At 30.5% G+C, this 9,818-nt stretch overlaps 1 pseudogene; it reads right to left on the bottom strand.

Annotated features, from left to right (window-relative positions):
* Positions 1 to 890: 890 nt before the first annotated feature.
* Positions 891 to 8,977, bottom strand: LOC126891272 (uncharacterized; annotated as a pseudogene).
* Positions 8,978 to 9,818: the final 841 nt, after the last annotated feature.

The raw sequence follows: 9,818 nt of genomic DNA, 5'->3' as shown, positions 1-9,818 counted from the left end.
GCATAAAAGCATATGCTCTTGGACCCAAAAAATATAGTGTTAACGCAAATTGTTTATATTCATCAGAATACCTCCTACTTTTTGGAGGTTTACTTTTTAATAATGCCTGAGCTTTTACTATTTGTGCTAAAGGCTTGTTTAATAGTTTGTCACACATTTGATTAAATTTATTTAAATAAGTAATATCACTTTCCCTCTTCTTCTTGGACAACTGGCATCTCTTAATATTTTTGCGTAGAGATTTTATTTTCAACTTCAATTTAAGTTTTCTTGGGGTACTACAGGACAATTTTAGGGGGGTTTGTGTTCCAGCTGTTTGCACTGGAGTATGAGGTCTGGAAGACACTACCTTATTGATATTAACATCTAAAATATAAAAGTGTATTTAATAACCAAATAACGTACAAACATTCAAAGTAGATATGGTTGTTCCATTATATGTTTGCACAAACGTTAGACTCGTTTGCAAACAAACCAAAACATTAAGTGAAATGTATGTCGACATGTAATATCATTGATATTGTACTGTCAATGTAATAATTAAAGGGTTCGGTGTAACAACTGGTCAAAGACCACTTTTGTCGAAATTAAGTTTATAATATTTCTTGCCTTCAAAAATACCTTTGCACAGTTTGGAGCAAAAATGGACAAAAAACAGCAAAAAATCAATTAGAAAATGGCTATTATCGGTGGATGTATTTTATTAAGTTATATTGTACACTTATAACTATGTTATAATATAATATATTGATATTGTTATAATAAATATTATATATTTAACACAATATAACTTTATAAAATAAACGCAATCAGCCCTGTGATGTATCACCGAAGTTATTTTTAATGTTTTGATTTAAGACAACTTTGACAGATAACTTCCTCGATAAGTTTTAACATAAATTCCCTGTGATGTAACCTTCACTGTTACGAGATGAGTTATTTCCTAAAAGTCAAAAAGGAAGTAAGTATTGTGTTGTCTAACAAAGAGAACATTATGTAGAAATACCACAAGTCAGGGTGAGAAAGAGAATTATGAGAAGCTATACCCACCTACACCAAACAGCTGTTCGGTGTTCGTTAGGTAGAGCTATAGAACAGTAAAATCCCTAAATGCTTAAAAATTTAAAAACATTTTTATTCTTGTGTAATTTATCTTCTGTACACTGACCGGCAAAAAAAAGTGGGCACCCTATAAATTTCGGAAAATAAAAATTCATTGGAAGTTTTACGCACTGTTTCATATTGGGTCTCAATTTATATATTTATCGCGATCATATATAACGCCAATTCGATAATTATAACTTAACCACAGGATAACTTTACATTATATTTAACATAATTTCATAACGTAATAATTTCATGCATACGCAAAGATATAATGGAAGAACTACAGTGATGTGCGATGAGCTAATAACGCAAAAGATGGAAAACTAATTAAGTTGTGAGATAAAAAGAAATGAAACTAGTGGAGGTGGCAGATTTAGTGATAAAACCTATAAATTTACATTCTACTTATTGTTTTCCATCTTTAGACCTATCAGATGAGTTTGGCAACTGCCACTGTGATAGTGGCAGTTTTAGTTGACATACTCCTCTGATACATCTAAAGGTGGGAAACAATAAATAGAATGTAAGTTTATAAGTTTTTATTGCTAAATCTCCCACCTCCATTAATTTCATTTCTTTTTATCTCACAACTTAAATTATGTTATCCATCTTTTGCTTTATTTTGCCAGTTATTAGCACGCTTATCATTGTATATGTTATACTTATTAGTGATTAGTTGAATGCATAATAGAGTTGTAGGAGCAATAAATAAAATTACCTGTTACCAGAGATTCTTCCATGATACTATCAGGTACATTATCAGCGGCATCAATTGCAACTGGCTGCATAATATCTATTTCAGTTTGACCTAAAACCACAACATAAATATTACTTAGTATGTAACCCTAAGATAGGTTCTTACAAAATAGTGTTTTAAGGCTGATATTATTCGTCCACTCTAACTTTTCCCATGCGTCACGATTGATTTTCAAACAAATTAAGTCAAAACATAAAGTGAAAGGAAGGTCGATGTGTATATACATTTTTTATACTGTATACTATATACTACACACATCGGCATATGCATACACTTTATGTTTTGATTTAACTTAATTTGTTTGAAAATGAATTGTGCCCCATGGGCAAAGATAAAATGGAACTACTATAAAAGATCATTAAATTTCAAAATTCCAGATCCTGTTTATATTATGAAAAACAACAAACAACTTATATACAGATAGTAAGAGAGTAAGTAGATACTGATTTTTATATGACTTTTATGAGGCACTATAATTGTGAATAAATAAACTGTACCTACCTTCAAGTCTTATGATTTTTCTTAATGGTTCATCTGCAGATAGTACATTTTGGTTTTGGTTGTGTGGTGGGAATATCGTAGGATGGGCTAGCATAAATAAATTTTTTCTTTCATTTCCCCCCTTCGATATGAAATGGGGTTGAAAATGTTTCTCACATATTCTACAATATTTATGCCAGTCATTCACATGCTTTGAAAGCAAATCTTCTCTATTTGCGGCTTTTAGCCATAATTCAGCTCTAGAAAAAAATATATTAAATGAAAATATTAATGTTCAAATAACTTTCCTAATGCGTTTCAATTTCAAATTTAATTTGTTTACCTGCTACGATTTCTTGGTATTGTAAAGAGACTTATTTGTTCCCCAGATCGAGTGGGGCATCTACGAACCACACAAGAAAATCCACCTTTGCCTTTGCGTGCAGCCATCACAATCACAATGAGTTTATTTTAACTTAACACTTAACTTTAAGTTAATATTTATTATACTTCTTTCTCCAATGTGTCTTGTCACTCTTGTCACGTTGAGAAATAGCACGCACTTACACATAAGACACTAAACAGATGGCGGATGGATCGCACATGCGCAAAGAAATTTGGATCGTAAAATAGTCGATGCTTTCGCTTCTTGTGGGTGTGTTAGTATTCTTTGCCATTACCAAATAAGCAAAGGATACTTACACTGACTAGAGGACATTTCTAATCATTAAACAAAATTGGACGCCGCACAGTGTTGCAAGAGACAACATAAGTGGGCATTAAATCATTGTCGATATATTATGGCCAATTTTTTTTAAATGTTATAAGTTGTGTGTATATATAAAAAAACAATGTTTTTTCAAATGTTTTCTTCTTGATGTGCCTATCCGTGACGAAGGTTGGCGATCATCATGGTAATCTTTATTTTATCTGCAGCAGCGCGGAAAAGCTGCACGGCTGTTATGTTAAAGCAGGTTCTGAAGTTCTTTAACCAGGATGTTCTTCTTCCTGGACCTCGCTTTCTAAATATTTTTCCTTGAAGGATGGCTTGTTCAAAAAATGTTTTGCTCAAACTTAATTTTCAAAGCTGCATGTCCGTAGTTACTACCGATGTTGATTTAAATATTTGAAGTTTGATCATGTTAATTTAAAATAAACCTACAGTCTAATTTACTTGTTTTTATGTAAATTTATTAATATTATTTATATCTCAAAACAATTGTGTTGACATTATTTTTGAAAAATTACCTAACCAAATTGTTCTTTAAAAACATTTACCGCATATTTATAAGAATAACAACATTTTGTAGGTAAAATATTGAAAAACTTAAACTACAATCATCATCAATATCATCAGATTTGACATCAACATCTTGCACATTCGGAGATTTCAACATAATATTATGCACTAGTATGCAGTGCTTCCACTGGCAGGTGTTCTAATTTCTTTCTTTTTATGTTTCTTTTGCTTGTGATCAGTGCATCACTACTAATCAACAAAAAGTGGAATGAAAATATCTTAATTTGTTTTGGATCTACTACACCTTCTTGAATTATTATGCTTGAATTATGCAAATAACGAGAAATTAGAATAGAGTGTTATTCAATTTAATTAGGTTAACATAACCTCACAAAAAATAAAATTAAGAAAAAAGGAGCAAATACGAGCAAAAAGTTAAAATGACTTCTTAAAGAATAATACTCAAGCTTTCTAACTAAACCAAAATTAAAGTCAGATCAGTCTTGGAACACTAACAAATCACTTGCTCTTTTTGAAAAATGCATATTTTGATATTTTGTACAGGCAATTTTAAACAACATATTATAAGAAACTATATTTACTTAATTATTATATCACATATGTAATAATATTGTCACTTTCCTGAAGATCAAATATCTGTAGCCAATTTTACTAGTAAATTAACTTTTGACTTGAAATAAGTGGATCAAACGTAAGTCGAATCACGCTCTCGCGGCCTATGCATTGTTAACACGGGACTATGTGCCATTTGCGACGCGTCGCAACGGGTGGAGGGGGATTGAATGAAAAAAAAAAATGATGCCAAATCATACACAGGATTGTGTACTATTTAATTAAAATCAATGCGACAGAAAATACTGCATTTGGTATTTTCATTTTATGCCAACTTTTTAGCTTTCCTGCCCCACTGTGCGCCGTTTGAAAAATCCTCTGATTCACTATTGGGTACTTACTGGACACATATCTTTACTTACGGGTACCAATTGGGGTGACATTCATGTGGGTCGAACTGGGCAACTTTTAACTTCATCCTTGGCTTCTATGCCATTTTCCTTATACTAAAACTCAATTTCAGTTGTATTAAAAATCTGGTTAATAATTTTTCAAAAGGTTTACAGAAATAAAAATAGGTACATTGTTATAATGTTTATTTAAACCTTAAACTTTATTTCTATTTTTTTGGAAAAAAACATATTCTCAAAAAAATACAGACTTGACTATAAACTTTCAACTTTATTGGACAGTGTATTTCAAAACAAAATTTGACCTACATATTTCAAAATGATGGGCTGTCAAATGTCATTCTATATGATTTTTTTAATTTACAAAAAACTGCCAATTTACGCCAATGTGTTGGAGTTACATTGTCGAGAGCTTGCAACAAAAGATTTTTTACTTCTTTCAGTTTAAATGTTGTGTTTTTTAATGCCACTTCATTTTTCACTTGAGCCCAAATTTTCTCAATGGGATTCAACTCGCAATGATATGGAGGCAACCGCAGTACAATTTGACCATTTGTTTTAGCCATCTCATCAGTTACATACATACTATACTCATTTTTATTTAATCGTATCAGATGTAAAAGTTCTGACCGAACCATCTCCAAATTGAAAGGAATATTTTTTATTTTTAACCATTCCTGCATGTCTTTCTTTTTTGATGATGTCGGAATTTTTTCTAATTTTCGGCTGTGGTATGATGCATTATCCATTACAATAACAGCGTTTTTTGGTAATTTTTGCAGGATATTACTAAACCAATTTTCGAAAACAGATGCATTCATTTCTTCATGGTAATCTTCTGTCTTCCCTAAAAAAGTAAAAGTGCTTCATTAACAAAACCTAACTCTGATCCAATATGTAAAACTATGAGGCGTTTTCCTTTCCCTGATGGATTTTTCAAACCAGTAGACAACCCCTCAATAAAAGCCTGCCTACGGTTTTTTATATCAGTGTCTACCCACACTTTCTCTTTGGTGTGACCTTCATTTACCCATATTTCGTCAAGGTAATAAATGGGTGTACCTTAACTTCTGTATTCTTTCATAGAAGTTAGGTAACGACGTCTTCATCTTCTGATATCATCACGTTCGATGAGATGACTTCTTCGACTTCTCTTCAAGTACCTACAAAATACTAAAATGTATATTTTGACCTTACCTTTATCTTTCTCCATACAAATTTTCATGTTTAAAACACTCATACCATATATTATTATAATAAAAACAATTGGTATTCCGCGATTATTTGGTGTAAAAATACAAAATACCAAAAATACAAAAAAACTAGGTTGAAGAAACTTGAATTTCAAAGTTCAAAATCGGTATATATATAAAAAAAATGCATTTTCTCGACTTCGAATCAAGCAATTTTCCTCATTTTTTTTAATCTGAGGTAACTCGAGTAGAGCCACCTAAATAGCGCATAATTAAATCCAAAATATGCTTTAGTTTTGTTATAATAAATTAATTTATTTATAACAAAATAAAACCACATTTTTTCCTGTGTTGTAGAATGTTTTTTAGAAAAACTTGCCACACGTGTACCTTTTTACGTTATAAATACAAATATTCTTATTTGAAAGTTGTATAATTCTTTAAAAAATCTTTGTTTAAACAAATTAAAAATTGTTGTTGATTTTTTTTTACCGGGCGGGGACTGATCGGTTTTAGCGGCTCTGATTTCGCTTCAGATTTCGCTATCATCTGTGTTTATATTTGCTTGATGAAATAAAGACTATTTAATTAAACAAAGATTGTTTAAATGAAGTAAAAGTCAGACTTACTCTCAATTTTTATTATAACTTCCGACGACCGGTTTCGCTCTTTAAAATATGTAGAGCATCTTCAGGTCAAAGGTAACAAGTTACAAAATGCTACAAATAAAAAACCAGAGTCAGAAGATGCTAAGAGATCCATAAGATCAAGCCAATGTTGAATAACATACATAAAAGTAGCGAAATAGCAGACAGCTGCCTATGCATGCAAAAACGGGGGGTGGTAAAAAACGTCCCCAAACTCACAAACACAGGCAGATGTATGCCATATATAATCATGCAATTATAACGTGTCGTACTTACATTCGGATACAAGGAGCTACTAACTCAGTATTCATTTTCATGATGTTTCTGTTAAAGTTATGTTAACGGGATATGGTGGAATAGACGGAGGATGCAGCAAAGGTAAATCAATTTATGGGATTTGGGAATTCTTGAGGGTGATGAGATAGTTGGTGTAAGACAACCAACAAATCTGTGCCTGTTATTATGTTTGTGTAGTTAAAAATAGTGAAATATATACAATTTTAATGTGTGTTGATTTTAAAGATTTTATTTCTATGTATTAAAAGATTTTGTTTTTTATTTTATTTATATATATTAAAAGAATTCTATTTATTAGAAATGTAAGATTGATAACGTTTGGATCAAAAAAGGGGCGAGTATTTAATGTGTATGTTAGAACTAGATGTGCCGTTGTAAACTAAATAGTTAAGGTCAGTACTTGATCTTTAACGAGAAGAGTATTGTTCGTATAAGATTATTGTTCGTATAAGAGTTGGTAGATCGGAAAGCTTAAAATTGTAGCTAAAATACTGTATTAGCAGTCATATAATAAATAGTAATAAAAGTGAATGTGAATTAAATGACAACAATGTAGGTAAATGAAACAACGTTATAAATTAAAAGGTGGAGAATTGGAATAGATAGAAAATAGGAATTAAAATATAGTAAGAAGTAATTGATGGTAAATTGAAACTGTGTTTTAGTGATATAAGCAATGGATAAATATTAATAATCTATTGAACCAGATAAAAGAAAAAATTAGTAGTAAATTATATTTTAGGGTATACCTACATTGTGTTATAAAATTTCGTCAATAAATAAATGACTAATTAAGTAAATTCACCTCACAATTAAATAAAACAGAAACACACAGGACAAAAGACGATACAACAGATAATGAGGGAATTTGGTTGGTCAGGAGCACTGCATTTAATTTAATTTATTTTAACTGTATTGATTTTTTAATTTCATGGTATCAGTTTTTTAACTTTGTGTTTTTGTAAAAATTTGTGGGAATTATGAAGTGTCAGAACAAGCTAGGTTAGTTGTCTAATTCTTCTTCTCCATCATTTATCGAGGGTTACCAACATTCTGTTGTAAATATTTGATATTCATGAAGTAATATTTTATACAACCACGTTAGTATTGCTGATTTTATATATGAATATAATGTAATAATTACAACTAAATAGTAATATACATTAACTCTATTAGACAAACCAACTATACAAGACATGCGATAATGAGTTAACAGATGATTCAATTTAGACAAATTAGACAAATTACCATGTAATGGTATGTTATAGTTGGTAAATGTAATTTAAAATTTTTAGAAATCCGAAAAACGAAAACAGACACGCTGACATACGATAAATGAAATGAAATAAAATATGTAATTTAAATTAAATATAAATGCAAGGAAAAAGAGGAGAAAATAGAAATTAATTATTAATTAAAGTTAAATTAAAGTTGATGAAATGATATATTTGAATTAAGTTAAAAGAACTAACGAAGAAAATTAAGAGAGAGAGAGAGAGAGAGAGAGAGAGAGAGAGAGAGAGAGAGAGAGAGAGAGAGAGAGAGAGAGAGAGAGAGAGAGAGAGAGAGAGAGAGAGAGAGAGAGAGAGAGAGAGGATTGTTTAAATAATTGTACAACTTTCAAATGAGACAATTTGCATTTAGAGCGTCTACAACATAGGAAAAAATATCCTCTAATTGATTGCCTAACTCAGATATAATATGAATATTTTTTGGGTTGCACTTATTATTTACTATTAATTGCGGCTAACCCATATTTACTTACTTAAAATTTATTTGCTTCAAGAATTTATATAATGATGAACGACACATGTTTGGAAGATCTGGGCGGTTTTAACTTCACTTAAAATTTTATTTAAAGTGGGCATTTCGTTCTTGAAAAAGAAGCTGTGTACTATCTGTCGTACAGATGTTTTAACTTTTTCATCATATCTTGAAAGTACAGCGGGTCTACTGCCAATATTTTTAAGACATCTTACAGTTCCAGTCTGCTTATATTCCTTAATTGTTCTATAAATCGTTGAATTTGCAACTCCTAAAATTAGCACATTTCTTAGTAAGTCTTTGATTTTAACAATCGGTATTCTGAAAAACTTATCTGTTGCCTGTTTTATTTTTGCTACCATGGCTGTTATTGTCATTCCAGGATCATCAATTTTTATTTGTTTGTACATATTTATGATGAATTGTTTTTCATTTGATGATAAATGTCGACCCAAATTCACTCGGCGTTTTTTAGGTGAAGAAGGGTAATTACCACTAGTACTCGGCATTGAATCGATATTTTTATCGTAATGACACTAATATGGCGCTAAATAGTTCTAAAAAGAACTGCTTTTTATATAAATGCAGACGAAAAATCTAAAAATTATAGGAATAACGTAAAAAAACACAAAAACTCGATATAATTTTTTAATTTTAAATAATAGTGTCAATTGCAGAAATGTCGATGTCATAATTTAGAGGAGTAAACTTGCCTGCGGTTGGACCAATTAGAAACAAGCACTACTGCGCGGTAAATTTGAGTCACTCCTCTTGGTTAAAAAACAAACAATACCATTGTGAAAGCAATCTCTATTAAAATATTTAAAAAATTTACCAACTGCATATTTGGATATTTTTGTGTAAGGTTTGATAAAAAAATTCTATACAATCATGTAATAGTTCTGTTGCGCATGAGAGATCCATATTTTTCGACTGCAAAAGAGCGACAACTAGATTTATAGATTCTAAAACTTTATTTTGTAAAATAGTTAGGAAGACAAATTTAAACTTACATTTTACTTTTTAACTTAATAGCTGTCATTCTCTCCTCACGATCTGTGGCAATTAATATTATTTTAGATAGTGTTTTAAAATTGTCATGTAGTTTTGCTTTACACCCAGCACAGTTTGAAATCTCCACCTAATCAGCGATAACGTTTTTAGAGTAAGCGATTTTGGTTGGAACTTTTTCTGCATTGTTAGCAAATGCTTTTGCCGAAATAATTATAAATACTTTATATAGTATCGTAGTAATCACGAATATACTTGGAATTTAAATTCAAATTTAAATTATGAGATGCACAATGGATGTATGCAGCTTGGGGTTGGACGGTTTTATTTTTCTTTTTC

Source organism: Diabrotica virgifera, chromosome 9 (assembly GCF_917563875.1).
Source record: "Diabrotica virgifera virgifera chromosome 9, PGI_DIABVI_V3a".
Classification (NCBI taxonomy): Eukaryota; Metazoa; Arthropoda; class Insecta; order Coleoptera; family Chrysomelidae; genus Diabrotica; species Diabrotica virgifera.
Note: the sequence above shows the minus strand (reverse complement) of the source record. Positions and strands in the feature narration are given on the sequence as shown.